This window comes from Miscanthus floridulus, chromosome 19 (genome assembly GCF_019320115.1).
Source record: "Miscanthus floridulus cultivar M001 chromosome 19, ASM1932011v1, whole genome shotgun sequence".
Classification (NCBI taxonomy): domain Eukaryota; kingdom Viridiplantae; phylum Streptophyta; class Magnoliopsida; order Poales; family Poaceae; genus Miscanthus; species Miscanthus floridulus.
The window spans coordinates 113,121,998-113,143,294 of record NC_089598.1 but is presented as its reverse complement, the minus strand read 5'-3'; positions in this window follow the sequence as shown (position 1 = coordinate 113,143,294).

Sequence of the window (21,297 nt, the reverse complement as noted above, 5' to 3'; positions counted from 1 at the left end):
TCATGGTGGAGCTAGTCGGGGCGTCAACATCGCCTTTACCGTGATGTAGAAGACATGGTGGTCTCGCCATGGTTGTGCTCTCGGCCATGGTGAGCATGCCCGTGCATGTGCGCTCCTGTTCTGAGGTACAACGTCATGGCTGGGGTCCTCCATTTGGCTAATGGTAGCGTGCATGGCGTGTCCTGGGTCTTGGCATGCATGGCCATGGCGGTCTCCCTAGCTAACTAGTTGGGCTAGGCTGGAGCTCGAAGCTTCAGCAAGGTTTCAATCATGGCAGTGCACGTTCCATTTGGCTAGGGAGGTGGTCTCAGCAAGATCGCTCACCGCAGGGAGCTCGAAGGTGATGGTGGTGATACGGTGATGACGGTGCCAATGGTGTAGCAGAGCTGAGCCAAGACAGAGGTACTCGTCATCCTCCATGCCAGTGGCTCCTCCCTTCTTGCTCCAGCAGCAGCATCCTTCTTCTTGCCTCTCCTTCTCCTCTCATCCCTCGGCTTAGTGGGCTGGTGCGAACCGCACGACAGCGGTGAGGTGAATGGAGGGCTAGGGCTCGGGGTCCTCCTTTATAGGCCGAGCTCCATGCTCATCCATGGTGGATGGCAAAGCAGCTGGTGATGCGCCGAGCGCATCGAACATCTCTCGCGTGCAGGGGTGGTTGCGTGGGCGTGGCACTAAGGTGGGGGATAGGGTCATGCGATGTGTGTGACCCTGGGCCCATGCCTGCTCTGTAGTTGGCTCCTGGTCGCGTGGTGGAGGGAGCGTGGGGAAGACGATGATGTTGTAGCTGGGCGGCTGACAGAGGGGGCCTGTTTATCAGCTTGTCCTGATGCGGCGGCGTGCGGTGCATGACGGCTGACGGGCGGGTCTAGCTCGTCAGTGGCTTGTATGCGCGCGGGCGGTAGGGTGCTGCTGGGCTAGCTTCATGCACCGCGCGCACGAGTGGGAGGGCAAGCGGGCTAGCTCGCAAGGCCGAGCAGGCCTGGGCTGCTACTGTTCCCTCTTCTTTCCTATTTCCTTTTCTTTTTCTTTTTCTTTTTGTATTATGTTACACTTCTTTCAAGGATATAAATCAAAGTGGCATATTTCTCCTTTGGTATAATGTCCCATGGTGATAAACATTGGTCATAGTATATGTTGGGATATTAATCCCATGTTAGTACATTTATTTATAAATAAATATTTGTTAGCTTTTATTAATCAACACATAAACCCAAATAAAATCCAGATCACCATGTTGAATATAATGCAACTTGATGTATGCTATGTGGTAAAATAAATTCAAGGTGATGAGGTGAGATAGTTGTGCAAGTCATGTAGGTTTAGTTGGATTACGACTAATGCAACACTTAGGGTTAGCTCCTACAAATGTCACTCATCATCACATGGGGTTTTGAAGAAAAATTTTGTAGTTAGGATTTTTGGTGTGTGGATTTTTGGGTTGTTATAGACTCTTTCCATAGTTAAGGCTAAAAAGCACATGGTGCGGAAAAAACTCTAATGACGCTGGTGAGCAAAAATGTCGTAGCCGCTAGGATGTAGGTTTCTTATAGTCCGACTAGTTTTACTCAGCGTTTATTTCTACGACCCTCACTTCTGGCTCTTAAGGTGTGAAAGGGTCGGGCATAGAGAATGTCTATCGGATAGATATGCTCTTATCAGCCACCGAGGGAGGCCCAACATCCTACCATTGCTGAGGTCGGGTGTTACTAAAGATCAAGGAGTTGATAGCGTAACTAATAAGAGAAAGTGTACATAAATTAAGGGTAAAAGCGATGTAGCTATTCGATGTTCTAGGCATTGACAAAGACTTTATCGTCGATGGTCTTGAGCTTGTAGGTGCCTGGTCGGAGCACCTTCGCGATGACGTATGGTCCCTCTCACGGTGGAGAGAGCTTGTGGCAGTTCTTGTTGCTCTAGACAAGGTGGAGCACCAAGTCCCCGATGTTGAAGGCCTGACCCCATACTCGACGGTTGTGGTACCGGCACAACGCTTGCTGGTACTTGGCTGAGCGGAGGAGGGTGACATCATGTGCTTCATCTAGCTTGTCCATGGAATCCTTAAGGGATGCCTTGGCTCCCTATTCGTCGTACGCCCTGACCCTCAACGCTCCATAATCGAGGTCGATCGGGAGGATAGCCTCGAAACCGTAGACCATAAAGACTGGTGTGTAGCCGGTGGCCCGGCTGGGGGTCGTACTTAGGCTCCAAAGCACTATGGGAAGCTCCATTACCCATCGTCCGCTAAACATGTTCAACTGGTTGAAGATCCTAAGCTTGAGGCCTTATAGGATCATGCCATTTGCGTACTCAACCTGCTCATTCGTGCCGGGGTGTGCCACGGCGGCCTAATCAATGTGGATATGGTATTGATCGTAGAATCAGAGAAACTTCTTTCTAGTGAACTATGTGCCATTGTCTGTGATGATGGAGTTCGAGACCCCAAAATGATGGATGATGTCAAGGAGGGATAGCATGGCCTGCTCGGATTTGATCATGGAGATCGATCGAGCCTCTATCCACTTTGTAAACTTGTCTACGGTGACAAGCAAGTGCATATAGCCCCCGGGCGCCCTCTTGAGAGGTTCGACCAGATTGAGCCCCTAGACCATGAACGACCACATGATGGGGATCGTTTGGAGCACTTGGGCTAGTAGGTGGGTCTGCCGAGCGTAGTATTGACACCCTTCATAGGTGCGCACAATCTATTCAGCGTCGGCTACTATGGTTGGCTAGTAGAAGCCTTATCGGAATGTGTTTTCGACCAGGGTCCTATGCATGGCATGGTGCTCGTAGACCCCACCATGGTATCATGTAACAACTGCCTCCCTTGTTCGATGAGGATGCAATACTACAGGATCCCAGTGTGGCTTCGCCTGTAAAGCTCGCCCTCAATAAGGACAAAGGACTTGGCGTGATGCGTGAGCCACCGAGCCTCCATTTTATCCATCAGCAGTGCCTCATGGAGGTGGTTGTCGAGGTAGGGCGTCCTCTAGTCGGCCAGAGGGTTGGGCTCTATCGCTGGATCCTAGTCAAGCTCCATGACTTTAGAGTTGGATAGAGCCACTGGTTGGTTAGCCCCTAAGCCTAGGGCAGGCAGCCCATCACCGATTGTTCTAGCTCCTTATAGTGGATTGAGGGCTTGTACTGATCGCTGGTGAAGACGCCCGTTGGCACCGACTCTCGACTAGATGTCATGTTCGCCAATGCGTCGGCCACCTCGAGATGTGACTGAGCTCGAGACCATCGAACTTATCCTCCAGCTAGCGAACTTCTTGGCAATACATGGCCATCTTGGTGTTGTGGCAGCTTGATTCATTCATGACTTGGTCAATGAACAACTAGGAGTCGCCCCAAACATCAAATCATCGGATACCCAACTCGATGGCGATGCGTAGGCCATTGATGAGTGTCTCATATTCGGCCACATTGTTGGAGGAGTAGAAATGGATGCAAACCATGTACCTCATTCATACCCCGAGGGGCGAAATGAAGACCAACCCTGCGCCAATGCCTTTCTTCATCAGCGATCCATCGAAGTACATCATCTAGTACTCTTGGTCGATGGCTACTGGTGGCATTTAGATTTCGGTCCATTCTGCAATGAAATCAGCCAGCACTTGGGACCTGATGGCCATCTGGCAGGCATATGAAATGCCTTGACCCATCAGCTCAACTGCCCACTTGGTGATTCTTCCTATGGCATCCCTGTTTTGGATGACCTCACCGAGAGGGAAGGACGTCATGACCGTCACTCGATATGACTCAAAGTAGTGACGCAACTTTCTCTTGGCGATGAGGACGGCGTATAAGAGCTTCTAGATTTGGGGGTAGCAGGTCTTAGAATCAGACAAGACCTCACTAATGAAGTACATGGGACGCTGCACTCTGAGGGCGTGTCCCTCTTCTTCTCGCTCTACCACTAGGGCGGCACTGACCACTTGCGTGGTGGCCACAATGTAGAGTAGAAGTGGTTCCTCATTGGTTGGGGGATTAGTATCAGGGCCTTTGTCAGGAGCTGCTTGACCTTTTCAAGCACCTCCTGGACCTCGAGCGTTCATTCAAAACGGTCACCCTTCTTGAGAAGCCGATAGAGAGGGAGACCTCATTCACCGAGGTGCAAGATAAAGCGGCTGAGCGCGGTGAGACACCCCATAACTCATTGTACCCCCTTTATGTTCTGAATTGGGCCCATCCTCATGATGGCCGAGATCTTCTCTGGGTTGGCCTCGATGCCATGCTCGGAGATGATAAAACCTAGCAGCATACCCCTTGGGACTCCAAAAATGCACTTCTCAGGGTTGAGCTTAATGATGTTTGCTCATAGTTTCGTCAAGGTCCACTCTAGATTGGCGAAGACCTAGTCAGCCCGTTTGGATTTGGCCACGATGTCATCCACATAGGCCTCAACAGTCCACCCGATGAGATCCCCCGAAACACTTGAGCATGTAGCATTGGTACATAGCTCCCACGTTCTTTAGGCCAAATGGCATTGTGATGTAGCAGAATAATCCGAATAGGGTGATGAAAGACGTCATGAGCTGGTCAGACTCTTTCATCATGATTTGATGGTACCCGAAGTATGCATCAAGGAAGCAAAGGGTTTCGCACCCTGAGGTCGAGTCGACTACTTGGTCTATGCGTGGCAAAGGAAACGGATCCGTTGGACACACTTTGTTGAGACCTATGTAGTCAACACACATTCTCTATTTCCCACTCTTTTTCATACAAGAATGGGATTGGCTAACCACTTGGGGTGGTATACTTTTTTTATGAACCCGGCTGCCAAAAGCTTCATAATCTCCTCGCCGATGGCCCTACGTTTCTCCTCATCGAAGTGACGCAGGTGCTGCTTTACCGACTTGGAGCCTGGCCTGATCTTCAAGGCCTGCTCAGTGACTTATCTCGAAATGCCTAGCATGTCTAAGGGTCTCCATGCAAAGATGTCTCTGTTGGCATGGAGGAAGTCGACGAGAGCACTTTCCTATTCAGAGGAAAGCGTGGTGCCAATGTGCACCACTTTGCCCTTGGAGCTACTGGGGTCTATGAGGACCTCTTTGGCACCTTCTACAGGCTCAAAAGCCCTGGTCAACCGCTTAGGGTTGGGTGTTTCTTCGACTATCTCATCCTTGATGGCCGCAAGCTCTTCGGAGGTGACAATTGTCACGGCGTATTCATAGCACTTGACCTCGCACTCGTAGGCATGCTGGAAGGAGGTGCCGATGGTGATGACCCCGCATGGACCCAACATCTTCAACTTTAGATAGGTGTAGTTGGGGACAGCCATGAACTTCATGTAGCATGGACGTCCTAGGATGGCGTGGTAGGTTCCATGGAACCTAACCACCTTGAAGGTAAGGGTCTTCATCCTTTAATTGGTCAAATTCCCAAAGGTGATGGGCAGATCGATCTTCCCAAGTGGTATGGCTTGCTTTCCTGGCATGATGCCAAGAAAAGGTGCCCTAGTTGGCTAGATGCACGCTCGGTCGATGCCCATGGCGTCAAGCATTTTAGTATACATGATGTTTGGGCCACTTCCTCAATCCATCAGCACTTTGGTGAGCCACTTTGTGCCAATGATTGGGTCAATCATGAGCGGATATCTTCCCAGCTATAGGACGCTTTCCGAGTGGTTAGTCTGATCAAAAGTTATGGCGGACTCTGACCATCAGAGGAAGGTAGGCACAGCCAGCTCGGCCGTATAGACCTCACGGCGTGCAAGCTTCTAGCGATGCTTGGAGTCATAGGCCGCCAATCCTCCAAAGATTATGAGGTAGCCATCTAGTGGTGGAAATCCGTCATCCTTCCCTCGACATCGTCTATGATCGACTTGGGCTCCTGTCGGCACGAAAATTCATCTCATGCCGGGCACACGAGCAAGCTAGAAGGGTCCGCTCGATGGAGCTGGAGATCCGCCTAGCTTTAACGTATGGATAATCGATCCTACGTACTCCTCCCAAGATGTGCTAGTCAATTTGACACTGCAATTAACAAGGAGAGAAAGTTTATCAGTAATTTAAGGTGGAACATGCTAGTCTATGCCTAGATAGTTCCAAGTGTGCCGCTTCGGGAGCAGCCATATGGTAAGAGTGCCTGAATAGACGATCTGCTTAGAAATTGACTATTACAGACTATAAAGCTTATGAGTAGTGATTAATTTCATATTGATAGGTACAGTACACGTATATGTAAATAAGATCATCAGCTAGACAGATATTGCTAGTGTAAACCATTAGGTCGATGAATCTAATCAGGAAAAGATATAGCACACGAATGAATCGACTATCTGATACGAATGGAACTACAAATGCTTTGAATCTAATCTGTTACCACCAATAGTGAGGTTCGATCGGATCGATGGTAGCTATGATGATAGTAACAAACTAAAACCGAAGAATCCGCAAACACATCCATACTTCGATAGGCTTTCCAAAAGACATGCTATATCTAAAGGCTCGGATGAATCGGCTAAAATAGCCGATTCAGGTGAAAAGGACTACGGTGTGTGAACAATCGACTATCTCACACGAACAAACCTATGGACTCCTTAGACTCAACCCACTATCCCTAACAGTAGGGTTTGACCGGATTGATGAAGCCATGAAAAAGACAACGAATCAAACCCTAAAAGCACACAAATCTACTCATGCTTAATGGAATCATGTAAACATGCCGTAGGCGTTAATGCATAGGCGATCGGCTATTTAGCCGATGCATGCATAGCAAACAGCTAAGGTCACGCCTAATTAGGAATAGATCTACTAACTAGCATGCTCCAATCTACAGTACCATCAGTGGGGATCGACCGGATCGTTACAGCCATAATGGTGAACCATAAACTAGATTCAACTAGCCAGTAGACCTCTTCAAGATCATGCATGCCTTAACCATGTACTATGCATGATCAAGATCGAAGTAAAATAGCTAATGAAATATAAACCATCATTCAAGGTAGATAATATCGTGTTGTAACAAACGAACAATGGATCTAAAGAATATGATGCCGATCTAATTCAATCTTGACCGGGTGAATTGATGTTGTTGTAAACTAATAACAATGAAAACATCAGCAAGATCGGTAACCTAATGAATCTACCCGAAGGACGCCACCCTTAAATAGAGCTGATAACTTGACCTTAATCTAGTTCAAGCAGTGGAGGTCGACTAGATCGATGCAGCCGTATTTGAACTAGACAAGAGTCGATAACTAGCTTATACTAGAGTCGCAGTGGAGGTCGACCGGATCAATGTAGCCGTATGAACAGAAGTATAAGCCATGATGGTACTTACAGACAAGCTAGAGGTCGGCCAGACTGATGCAGCCCGGCTCACTGAAGAACTCGCCGAGATCTACTCTACTCCTACTCCTAAGGGGTGGCCGGAGCCAAAAAAGTAAGTAACTTGTGTTTGATTGTGTCCTTTATAATAGCCGGGGTCCAATATTGATATCCGGAGCCTAAACATGAATCCTATTCGAGTATGACTCATTATAATCTTTGGTATAAAAGAGAACATTCCTAATCTTAAGATAACTAGGATCCTAATCTTTCCCTTTTTATAGAGTCCGATATGCATATCCCAATGCCAACCGTAGCCCATTATTGTTACTTGCTGACGTCATTCAAAGAGAGCCGATTCTAGTGTCTCCTCTGAATCAGCTAATATCAATCTTCATGCAATCGAGTATGTGATCGTCACAATTTTGGAAGCTTCGAGTTCCCACGTTCTTCTCTCCAAATTTTGGTGTAAACACATGCCCCCCAATTTTGGGATAAAAATGATTTTATTCCAAAATTCTTATTTATCTGTTTACCACGCCATAACCATTTTGCTCCAAGATATATGTGCGACTCCTGACTTCTTGGGTTGAGTCTTATATAATGTCCCAATAGTATCTTTTCTGACTTACTTGGCCTATTTGCTTTCCCCATCTTTCTCGAGCAAATCTTAACAGCCGACGCCACCATCGCCAAAGCCTCAACCCTAGCAAATCTTCCACCCCATCAAGCTTTTATTCAAGCTGTCTTCCTCAGATTCAAATCTATCTTGGCGGTAATGGCGACCAGTGACCACATCCCTGAGGTATGCTTTCAAGTTCCCATTCTCAAAGTGTCGGTCACTACCCTGTATTTCCTTTGTCCTCAAATTTATTTTATCCGATTTCTAGGAAATGAGGAACGAAATCTTGATTCCATCAGCTGTTGCTTCCAATGTTTATTTTCTTGGGCCTATGGGTGATCCTGATCCATCTGATTTCATCCGTCAAGAAACCAACCAAATCCCCTTCAAACAGTCTGAAGTGGATTTGTCCTCTTGAAATACCAAAACTCCCTTCAGAAATTAGCCCAAAATACCTAAGGGATGGAGAAATTGGTTCCATTAGGTGTCTGAGAAAAAGGGTGGAGATTGGGAGCTTTATGATTTGAATCAATGCTTGACACTCTCGTTGTCCGGGATGGAGAGGAATGATTCACTCCTAATTTCCGCATCTTATTTCTGGTCCAATGCCCTAAATGCCTTTGTATTTGGTCACGGTCCAATGACCATCACTCTGGTTGATGTTTATATGTTAACCGGCCTTAGAATTACTGGATCAATGCAACCTTATGAGTACTTGAGTGCCGGTTCTAAGAAATTAGCCAAAATATCAGACTGCACAGGATAGGCTAGTTACATTCTGAACTACATTGGAGATGGATTAGCTGTCAGCGAAAGAGAATATGTGGCCTTTCTAAACATGTGGTTAAAAAGATTTATTTTCTGTGGGTCATCTTATTGTCTGACTTACAATCATAAACTCATGGCAGAGCATTAGCATTAGGTAAGGATATCCCTCTTGGAAAGTATCTGCTAGGAGCTACTTATTATCTGATGTACCAGGTAGCCGCCCAATTACTAAAGAATGAACCAGTGTATACTATCAGTGGCCCTTGGTGGCTGATACAACTGTGGCTTAACCTATACATACACAAGATTGTAAGGCTTGATCTCAGAAACCTGAGTTTCCCTTCCTCCAACTTTGATGAGGAATATAGAGGCGAAGAAGGAAGAACCCATCAGTGTACAAGCTATGGTGAGGCTGCATCGACCATAACAATTGATATTAATGTTGGCCATCTATTCAAAAAGTTTTACAGAGGGTTTGATATAGATATCCTAACTTGGCTACCATATGATGAGGATGAGAACAATGAGTTGATTTTCCCATTCACATTAAGATTTGAATCAGGCTGTTTGGACGAGTCGGCGGCTGTAATCTTTAATTCCTTCATTAAGCCATGTGTCTTTCTAGCCAAATTTCATCATGGTCATGGCAAAATGGCTATAGGCTCCTTTCTCCTAGGCAACCTTTCAACCTATGAGTTTTACAATCCATCTTTCATAGCTCGTCAGTTTGGTCTTGGCCAATTACCTCCTCGACTCTTCTTTAAGGATATACTGAGGCCAAGAGAAGACATCAGCGAAGTACTGGAAGCCTCCAGAGTTTTCCAACTAGGATCAGATCTTCCTTCCCTTTGCTTGCATGACTAGATTAGAGTCAGCTTCTCTTCCACTCTTTTTGACTCCTGGTGGCAAGAATGGCACTCCCATCTTTTCTATGGGTTGGTCCACCCTTTGTGTATAGCTCTGGATGGGGAATTCGCTTATGATAGAGTGGTAACTTGCCATCTCCTTTTAAGAAAATTATTCAATGAATTCTCTTGCCAACTGTTCTAACTGACCTTTTTAGGATGCTGAATTTGATCCTCCAAGCTTAGATAGGAAGGGGCGTCCTATAGATTATCAGCCACCATGCCTAGTTTCAAGAATAGAATCGGCCGCACCTTCACTGAAGAAGCTGATGAAAACTCATGCTACCTCCATCATTGTGACATATCAATCTTCAAAGCACAAGGCGGCTCAAGGGACTACTCTAAAAACCACTATTGGGAAGAGACTTTGCAGAACGAGACCGTCAGCTGCTCAGGTAAACAATTTGTCTCCTTCTTAGAATGATATTCAACTGCTAATCCTCTTTCTTCACAGTTGTCAACTATTACATCCCAATCGGTTCTAGGTGCGGAGCGTTATCCTAGGTGTTCGATTCGGCATCAATTAAACCTTCATCAGCCGATCGCCAAGAAGAACCGATTTTGGTTGAAACAACAGATGCTTCCAAAACAATAGAAGATGTGAGTCCTTCCATTTTATCTTTGATGCTGCTAAAGTGTTTTCTCAAAGATACTTGATTATATTCAACTTTTATCCCTCATCTGACTTCTTACCATGCCAGATACTCCCTGAGGAAACATCTATACAAGAGCAGGAGTCTGACAGTCTCCCTATCGAAAATGGTCTTACTGTTGCTGACATTTAAACTGTTGATCCCCAAGTCCAGCACACAACTGATGGTAAGAAAGTCATATGCTTAGTTTATTTTCTTTGTAACGAACATGAACTAAAAAATTCTCTGATGTTTGCAGATATCAATGTGGAGAGTCTAGAGCCTATTCAACCAGATATTACTAGCGCATCATCAGTTGTTCCTCCTCTTCAGACAGAGGCTACTATAGAAAAGGTATTATATCTTCTTCACCATCCATTTTGTTATAAAATGATTCAATCCTCCTAACCAAGATTTCTTTATACGTAGGCACTCGATCTTCTAGCCCTGAGCTACTCTTTCAATCTTGAGGAGTATCTTGATGAAGATGAAATCAGCTTATCAGCCACCTCCTCTAAGGAAGCTTTGTCAGAAGAGACCAGAAATCAGCTAAGAGACATATTGTCAATGTTTGAGAAGAATATAGCCAATTTGGTCTAAAACACTGATTCAATACAAAGAGTCTTCTTGGTTATTAAGGGTAATCCATCCCTAGTTCTCTCTAGAGTCTTGTCACCTTTATCTTTTTTCGAAGATCAGGCCCTGAAGGTGAAAAAGGCTTAGAGGAATCTGTCCAATCATGAAACTTTATTGGCCAAGGGGAACTCCAACAGGCAAGAGGCCAAAGAGCTGACATAATTGATTAATCATTTGAAGAACTCCTCCCTTAGTGTCGACCCAGAGTTGTCTCAACTAGAAGTCAGGCGTGCAGAACTTGAGAAGGAGTTGGAAAATTTGAAGGTTGCCATTGATCGTCATAAGTCCACCCTGGCTCAAATACCTGATGCCATTAAACAAAAGAAATAGGAACTGCTAGCCAAAGTTAGAGAAGGCAGAGCCATCCGAAGTAGCCTCGAGAGCATTCTTGGATCAGTTGAAGAAGATAAGCAACGAATCACAGAAGTTGATGCTATCCCGCTAGAAGTGTTGAAAGCAATACAGGATGTTCTAGACTTGTAATTCGTGTAGAAACATATGCCTTTTGTAGAATCAATGGCAACCATACTTTCCATCGCCTTATTGTACTTCTTGTTTTTGGCTAAAGAGCCGATTTGAAAATAGCCGATTCTAGACTTCCAACCTTAATCCAATTAAGTCTGAAAACACAGCCTTTATTATTAAGAGAACCCCTCAATAATCTATCCTTAGTCACCCAGCGCCATATTCTCTTCGGTATTAGTGAGGTGGTGCTTCGCCTTCTATTAATTACGATTGCCTTTTGCATGTCCCGAGGCGTCCACCTCTTCGCTCCGTGGCTTCAAATACCAGCCGAGGGCTCTGGCCTTGAACACATCTATACTTGGAACCGCTCCTATTCCTTTGCACCTCTCTACCCTCACAGACTCTATAGCAGTTTTCTCCCCTCTTCTCGTAGGCCCAAACAAACCCTATGGCCAGCGAGGACAATCGCGACAAAGTGCGACGGAGGAGATTCTAGAGGAAGCCATGCCGGTGAACCAGCGCCTGCGACGCATGAGGTGAGATTGATATCTTCTATTGGTGACAATGAACTATTTTGATTTGTCTATAGATTCATTTTGAATGACAGCCTTCATCCTCTTCCCAAGGCCAGCGAGCTCTCTGATGCTACATCTTCTACGTCGGCCTCATCGTCGGATTCTTCTGACTCCTACAACAGCGATGATGCCCGATGTTTTCTCCAACAGTGGAGGGCTGCTTAGAACCGCTATTCCGAGGTGACTCAGGAAAATGGCCAGCTCAAGATCCGCCTCAGGGTCTCTCAGGCTGCCCTTCATGTGGCCGAGGAGGAGGCCAGTGCCATTTGAGCGTGGCTGGCCGAGTCTAATGCCATGATGGTGGGTAAGACAAACTTCAGGAATGCCTCTATTCTGATTTTCACTATCTTTATCTTGATAGTTCTTCTGTTTTTTTGTGATTATCTGCCCTGACAGTGCAATTGGAGTCCCTCCAACTGGCGGCAAACACGGCCATGGATGCCGTTAATGCTAGGGCCCCCCTCATCAACGCTCGCCTCCATGACATTCCAGCCCTCGTTCAGGAGATCACCCTCCATGACGTTCATCATGGTGCATTGGTGGCGCTGACCGTGGCGCAAGTTTAGACCGGGTATGAGCTCCATGCCATGGAGACTGGCTTCCCGATGGGTGATGGCCCCGAGGAGCATGAGGATCTGCTCAAGGAGTTTGTCATCATGGCGGAAGCCATTGTGGACATCACATCTGCTCAGGACATGGTGAACAAGGTCATTGATTAGTTTGTATTTAGGGCAAGCTAATGGATGAAATCTTCTGCTTCTCGATGACCATGTCTCAGTGCAATGCCCCTGTATGTGACATGAATGTCTTTGTTTTTGTTTTTGCTCTAGAAGCGATACATATCGTATTGGCTTTTATGTCTTCAAGTTTATTTTGAACTAAAGGTGATACCTTTCTGGTATCGGCTATTAGAGCCGATGACTAAACGAATTGGCTGTTAAGTGTTGATCAAACGCTAGGATAATATCCCTTTAAATATTTTTCATCGATCGCTATTGATAGGTTGCACTAGAACTTTTTAGACCAAAGGTTAAATGATCGATCGATCCAGGCCAAGCATCTTATTAAGCAAAACAAAACTTCCTTTAATAAATATGTCAACTCTGAATTGCACTTATGATTTGACTTAGCGCTCACATACATCAGCCTAAGCCTATCTCTAGGACCAATGCTTATTCTTCCTTAATACAATGGCCGACATGAAGCTGCGACTATCTAGTAAAACAAACTCTCAGAGCCGATTGCTTGGATCGGTTGTTGGCCTTCATTGCTGATTTTAATGAAGCCTCCTTCCCATAACTTGCTAGAAAAACACTCAAAGTCTTCTAGCTCCCAAAAGATTGGATCGGCTATTGCGATACTCATAGACTCATCAGCGTGAACTAGCTTGACATCATCCCTATGCCATTGAATCAAACACTGATGCATGGTTGATGGCACACAACAGTTCGCATGAATCCAATCATGACCAAGGAGTAAACTGTATGACCATTTTCCATCGATGATGAAGAACGTGGTGAGTAGAGTCTTACTCCCGATTGTTAGTTCGACGTTCATTGCCCCCCGGGCCTTAGACGCATTACCCCCAAAGTCCTTAAGCATCATGTCGGTCTCCATCAGATCTTCTGGTCCCTTGCCAAGTTTATGAAAAGTGGTGTAAGGCATAAGATTGACAGAAGCACCTCCATGCACCAACATCGTATTCATCGACTTTCCATCAACAAAACCTTTTACATATAAAGCCTTTAACTGTTGATGTTTGATTGGTTTATAAAATATAGCCTACTATATAACTGTTAATTTGGCAACTATCTTCTCATACTTCGATTCATCAAAATCTGAGTAAACTTCTTGATCTACTAGAGCTTTGAACTCTAACAACAACATAAAAGCCATTTGAATATTAGCCGATGGTTGCCTCCTATCGGTTGTTTGCTTAGCATGCTATACTTGAGGTCTACTAGATGCTTGAGCCTATTTTAGTTCTTTGTTCCTTAGGCATTGCACTCTTCATTTCTGACTTCTTGTCAGACCTCTTGGACACCATTGGCCTTCCTGCCAAACACATCCTTCTTTATTACTTTCTTCTTCATAATCGGCCCAGTTTTGATTAACAAGTCGTTTTCCAAGCCGATCATGAACACTTCCATTTTTTAAGTGCCAATCCATGTTATTATGATGATACACATCTTAAGCATGGATAGACCGGTGATTGGCTTGAGATTGCCTAAACTCCCAATATAGTTCACTGCACTCTAGATAGTTATTTCTAGTAGGTAATTTCAAACCTTTGTTCCAACAATATCTAAAGAAAGGACAATTCCAATGTGATTTAGCTTGCTTTCTTTCATACCTCTCTTTTTCCTATTGACGCTGGTATTCTTGCTCTTCTAACCAACGCTGATAATCCTTTTCCTTCTACCGCTGCCATTTATTCAATAGAATTCGAGATGTAACCCGTGGCTTTGTTGCCCCATCTTTTGATGTTTCTCCCTGCTCATATCGGCTCTTTTTCTTGTCACGACGTCTTTTAATTTCTCTGTATTCGTCAACCGATATTTGCATCTTGGGATCGACTATTCAAGTTTCTCTTGATTTGGTTGATGTTAGGACCTTAGTCTTTCCTTTGAGCAGCCTAACATCGACCATGTTTTGATCTCCTAAGAAAGGATTATCATCAACTTTCATCTTCCGAGGCGTATCAAATTTGAGCCTCCCTTACTGAATAGCCCTCTATATATGATGTCGGAAAACTCTGCATTCATTAGTAGAATAAGATGTAGCATTGTGAAACTTGTAGAACTTCTTATTTTTCAATTGATCTTGGGGAAACATAACATGATTATCGGGCAACTTGATCTGTCCCTTCTCGAGCAAGAAATCAAAGAACTTGTCTGATTTTATGACATCAAAGTCATAGCTCTCCTCGACTCCTCTTCCCATGGGATTTGGCACCATTACTATCTTTTTGCCCCAATTCCATTTAGCCTCCACAACCTCTTCTTCTTCATCGTCTTCATAGCTGTCATCGACTGAATATGGATTATAAGCTTCGACCATTGTAGTATTTTTCTAGAATCAGGTATCTCTATGCATACTCTGGAATTGGCTATTGAGCGCTGCCACTCGTTGAGCCAATTGACCCAAGTTATCAAACTCTTGTCACAGCAGCTTCTCTTTCCACATTGGCAATATTCCTTGAATGGCCAAAGCAGCTAGCTGATCATCAGCCAAGTTTAATGAGAAGCACAAATTTCTAGTCTCTCAGAACCTCTGAAGAAACTCAATGCCCGATTCATTAGTTTTCTACCTTATAGTTGTCAAATCAATAATCTTCTTTTCTCTGGTCCCAGTATAAAAATATGTATGAAATTTCTTCTCCAGGTCTGCCCAATTAGCAATGGAGTTGACTGGCAGTGATAAAAACCAAGTGAATGCTGGCCCTAACAGTGACAGGGAGAAGAAACAAACTTGATGGGCCTCTTCAACGGATGCCTCGCCTAATTGTGTTCGATACCGACTAGCATGCTCTATTGTGCTTATGCTATCTTGGCCAGTGAACTTGGCAAACTCTAGGAGCCTATAATTTGTAGGAAGAGTGAACAAATCGTACCATTCTGGATATAGGCGTTTGTACGAGGAGGTCAGCCCTTTTGGTTTCAGACTAAACTGGTTCTTCATCATCTTGGTCACTCTCAGCAACAACTCATTAGCATTTGAATTTAAATTTCTCTGTACCTACTGACCCATTTGTGGATTAAAATTCTAGGTACCTTGGTACCCTAGATTCAGAATCATGTGAAGGGTATTGTAATCTGTGCCATAATGATACGCTTGTGGAAACTCTATCTGCTGGGTCCTCTGCTGGTTTGCTGCTTGAAGTCTCTGGTTATAGATATTAGGATCTATATCTCTATGGATCCTTTGAATTGATGATGCTATTTTTTGAGCCGACGATGATATGTGGCCGGATGTGCCAAAATTAATCATCTGGTTTTGATCTTGCCCCGCTGGCTGTTGCACATGCTGCAATGATGATCTAGGATTATACTGTATCTGATTCATAGTAGCACCTTGAGCTTGCTCAGATGAACTCTAAACTGCTTGGACATCATCATTACCAGCTGGTGCTGCTTGTTGATAGCTGGTACCGGCTTGATTGGTTCCCTAATTTAACGGATGTGGAATGTTGTAATAAGTTGACCCAACCTGATCAACTAGAAACCCATGAAACATCTCCTTCATGGTGTTGTGGAATGTGTTCAAGAAAATTTCATTATGGTTCAATATGGCATCATGAACAGATTTGTTTATAGCTTCCGTGAAGAAACGCCTGTCTTCAGTCTCATCTACATCTATCTGCCCATGCAACAGAACTCTTGGTAGTGGATATTTCTAAACAATTGTATTGTCACTTGTTCTGGTGTAGGACAACAAACACTTGTTCTGAAATTCTTCTATAGCTTTGCTAATGACATCTTTATCTCCATCAGGTAGGTCTTCATAAGGTACCATAAGGATCTCGTTGTTGTTGTGAGCCGCCATGACGATTGTGGGGTCCCATCGAGCATGCCAGAACATGTGTCGGCATGAAAATTCATCTCATGCTAGGCACATGAGCAAGCCAGAAGGGTCTGCTCGATGGAGCTAGAGATCTGCCTGGCTTCAATGTAGGGATGATCGATCCTGTGTACTCCTCCTGAGACGTGGCAGTCAATTTGACCCTGCAATTAACAAGGAGAGAAAGTTTATCAGTAATTTAAGGTGGAACATGTCGATCTATGCCCAGATAGTTCCAAGTGTGCTGCTTCAGGAGCAGCCATACGGTAAGAGCGACTGAATAGCCAATCCACACTGAAATCGGCTGTTACGGGCTATAAAGATTATGAGTAGCGATTAATTTCATATTAGCATGTATTGTACACGTATATGTAAATAAGATCATCAGATAGACAAATATTGCTAGTGTAAACCATTAAGCTGATGAATCTAATCAGAAAAAGATATAGCAAATAAAGGAATCGACTATCTGATACAAACGAATCTACAAACGCTCTGAATCTAATCTATTACCACCAACAGTGAGGTTCGACTGGATCGATGGCAGCTATGATGATAGTAACAAACTAAAACTGAAGAATTCACAAACACATCCGTACTTCGATAGGCTTTTCGAAAGACATGCTATACGTGAAGGCTCGGATGAATCGGCAAAAATAGTTGATTCAGGTGAAAAGGACTATGGCATGTGAACAATCGACTATCTCACATGAACAAACCTATGGACTCCTTAGACTCAACCCGCTATCCCTAATAGTGGGGTTCGACTAGATCGATGCAGCCATGAAAAAGACAACGAATCAAACCCTTAAAGCACACAGATCTACTCATGCTTAACGGAATCATGTAAACATGTCATAGGCATTAACGCACAGGCGATCGGCTAGTTAGCTGATGCAGGCATAGCAAATAGCTAAGGTCACACCTAACTAGGAATAGATCTACTAACTAGCATCCTCCAATCTACAGTGTCATCAGTGGAGATCGACCAGATCATTACAGCCATAATAGTGAACCATAAACTAGATTCAACTAGCAGCAGACCTCTTCAAGATTATGCATGCCTTAACCGCGTACTATGCACGATCAAGATCAAAGTAAAATAGCCAATGAAACATAAACCGTCATTCAAGGTAGATAATATTGGGTTGTAACAAATGAACGATGGATCTAAAGGATTTGATGCCGATCAAATTCGATCTTGACTGGGTGAATTGATGTTGCTGTAAACTAATAACAATGGAAACATCAGCAAGATCGATAACTTAATGAATCTACCCAAAGGACGCCACCCTTAAATAGAGCCAATAACTTGATCTTAATCTAGTTTGAGCAGTGGAGGTCAACTGGATCGATGCAGCCGTACTTGAACTAGACAAGAGTTGATAACTAGCTTATACCAAAGTCGTAGTGGAGGCCAACCGGATCGATGCAGTCGTACGAATAGAAGTATAAGCCATGACAATACTTACAGATAAGCCGGAGGTCGGCCGGACCGATGTAGCCCTGCTCGCCGAAGAACTCACCGAGATCTACTCTACTCCTACTCCTAAGGGGTGGCCGGAGCCGAAAAAGTAAGTAACTTGTGTTTGATTGATTATGTCCTTTACAATAGCCAGGGTCCAATATTTATACCCAGAGTCTAAACATGAATCATATTCGAGTACGACTCATTACAATCTTTGGTATAAAAGAGAACATTCCTAATCTTAAGATAACTTAGACCCTAATCTTTCCCTTTTTTTAGAGTTCGATATGCATATCCCGACGCCAATCGTAGCCCATTATCATTACTTGCTAACGTCATTCAAAGAGAGCCAATTCTAGTGTCTCCTCTGAATCAGCTGATATCAATCTTCATGCAATCGAGTCCTTGATCATCACAATTTTGGAAGCTTCGAGTTCCCACGTTCTTCTCTCCAAATTTTGGTGTAAACAACTCCTTCCTATGCTCCCCCTTATTGGAGCCTCCAGATAAGAGCTGCTTCATGAGGATGCAGTCCTTGTATAGGTGCTTGATAGGAAAGGCATGGTTTGGGCATGGCCCTTCTAGCAGCTTCTCGAAGTGGTCTAGGGTACCCTCGGTGGGCTTTTGACCCCCCTTGCGATCAGTGGTGGCCACGAGCGAGCCCTCATGCCGTTGCTTGTTCTTCTTCTTGCTAGGATGGTTGGAGGTGCCTTTGCCGGTGACCTCATCCCGCTTAGCCTTGCCTTTGATGCAGTAAAAAATCACCCCAACTACCTCCTCGCCCAAGGCATGGCTGGTTGTGATGTCGAGGAGCTCCTTGGTGGTTCATGGGACCTTATGTCTTAGCTTGTAAACCAGGGACTCATAGGTGGAACTAGATAGGAAAGTTCCTATGACGTCGGCATCGGCGACATTGGATAGCTCATTGCCATGCCAGGATAAGCGCCGGATGTACCCACTAAGAGTTTCCCTAGACTTCTGTCAGTAGTTTTTGAGATCCCATGGGTTCCTAAGATGTGTGTATGTGCCCTAGAAGTTTCCCATAAAGATCTTTTTTAGATCCGCCCAACTTTGGATTCGGTTGGCCGAAAGGTGTTCCAACCACATTCACACCGAATCGACTAGGAATAATGGAAGGTTGCGGATAATGAAATCATCATTGTCCGCTCCACCGGCTTGATAAGCAAGATGATAATCCTCAAGCCACAGTCCGGGGTTCATTTCCCTAGAGTATTTTGGGATGTTTGTCGGCAGTCGGTACCACGGTGGGAAGATGGCATTGAGGCTATGTCGGCCAAAGGCCTGAGGTCCTAGCAAGTCAGGGCTCGAGATTTGATCTTCGTCGCTGTCGTAGCCTCCGCCACGACGAGGGTGGTAGCCACGGCTAGCCTCCTCCCTCGCATCATCATGGGTACGCCTACGGGCATCAAGGGTGTCATGCACATCACGGTGGAGGCCAAGACATTCATGCACTGGGACCGCAACGCGCGGCCTACTACCTTGCTACGTTTGGTGGACTGACACATCCCTGTTGGGTTGCTCTAAGGGCACGCGCTGGCCGATGCCGAGCTTGCATCGTTGGGATAGCGAGCTCTCGACCTATTGTGCCACCGCATGCTCGAGTAGTGTGTGAATCTCACGATGGGCTTGGTGATCCTCGGGTGTCGCGAGCCCTAGAAACCCCCGGAGCAAGGCTGTCACTACAGTGATGTTTTGACTTATCTAGGAGAAGTGTGGGAGGGCTTTGTCGTAATTGATGATCCTCCAGTTCACATCATGGGTCACGGCGCATGCACACCCACCGTCTCTATGGCACTCGATCTCTCATTCGAGTTGTGTGTGTTCCTGCTCGAGCTGGAGTCATGCTTCCTCGAGATCTTGGTGCCTTGCCTTTAGCTGCTCTACCCATAGGTGAGGTGGGGCCCTTTCATCCACCTTGACCTCATCGTCGAAGTCGTTCATTGGGGTAGCCTCTCCCTCATGGATGTTTTTTATGTATCCCTTGGGGGTACCTATCACAAAACATTCATGAGAAGGGTGTTGGCTCCCCTTGCTGGAGTTAGAGTAGGAGGGCGACCCTGATTCTCCCTTGAGGAGGTTGTGGAAAGATTCTGTGACATATTCGGTCATCCTGTTTACACCAAAATTTAGGAAGAAGAACACGGGAACTCAAAGCTTCCAAAATTGTGTCAATCAAGGAATCGATTGAATAAGGATCAATATCTATTGATTTAGATACGGCACTAGAATTAGCTTTCTACGAATGATGTTAGCAGATAATGACAATGAGCTATGGTTGGCATCAGGGAATACATGTCAGACTCTACAAAAAGGGAAAGATTAGGGTCCAAGTTATCTTAAGTTATGAATGTTTTCTTTTATACCAAAGATTGTAAGGAGTCGTACTTGAGTAGGATTCATGCTTAGGCTCTGGGTATAAATATTAGACCCCGGCTATTGTAAAAGGACATCCAATCAATCAACATAAATTACTTTTTTGGCTCCGTGCTAACCCTTAGGAGTAGGAGTAGTGTAGATCTCGACGAGTTCTTCAACAAGTAGGGCTGCATCGGTCTAGCTAACCTCTGGCTTGTCTGTAAGTACCGTCATGGCTTATACTTTGGTTTGTAAGGCTGCATTGGTTAAGTTTGACCTCCACTGCGAGCTCTAGTATAAGCTAGTTATTGATCTTTATCTAGTTCAAGTACGGCTGTATCGGTTAAGTTCGACCTCCACTGCTCTAATTAGATTAAGGTCAAGTTATCAGCTCTACCTAAGGGTGGCGTCCTTTGAGTAGATTCATTAAGTTACCGATCTTGCTAATGTTTTTACTATCAATAGTTTTTCAGCAATATCAACCTGTCCGATCAAGATCAAACTAGATCGGCCTCATATCCTTTTAGTCCGTCATTTGCTTTGTGACAATTCGATATTTCTTACTTTGAGCGACGGGTTATGTTTTATTGGCTATTCTACCTTGATCTTGATCGTGCATAGTACGTGGTTAAGGCACGTATGATCTTGAAGAGGTTTGCTGGCTAGTTAAATTTGGTCTATAGTTTGCTATTATGGCTACAATAATCCGGTCGATCCCCACTGATGGAGGATGCTAGTTGGTGGATTTGTTCTCGATCATGCATGACCTTAGCTGTTTGCTATGCCTGCATCAGCTAAATTGCCGATCGCCTGCACTTTAATGCTCATAGTATGTCTTCATGATCCTATTAAATATGAGTAGATCTATTTTCTTTAAAGATCTAATCTATTATTTTTATTATGGTTGTCATCAATCTAGTCGAACCCCACTGTTAAATATGATAGGTTAGGTTTGAGGAGTTGATAGGTCTGCTCGTATTGCATAGTCAATTGTTCACATGTTGTGACCCTTTTTC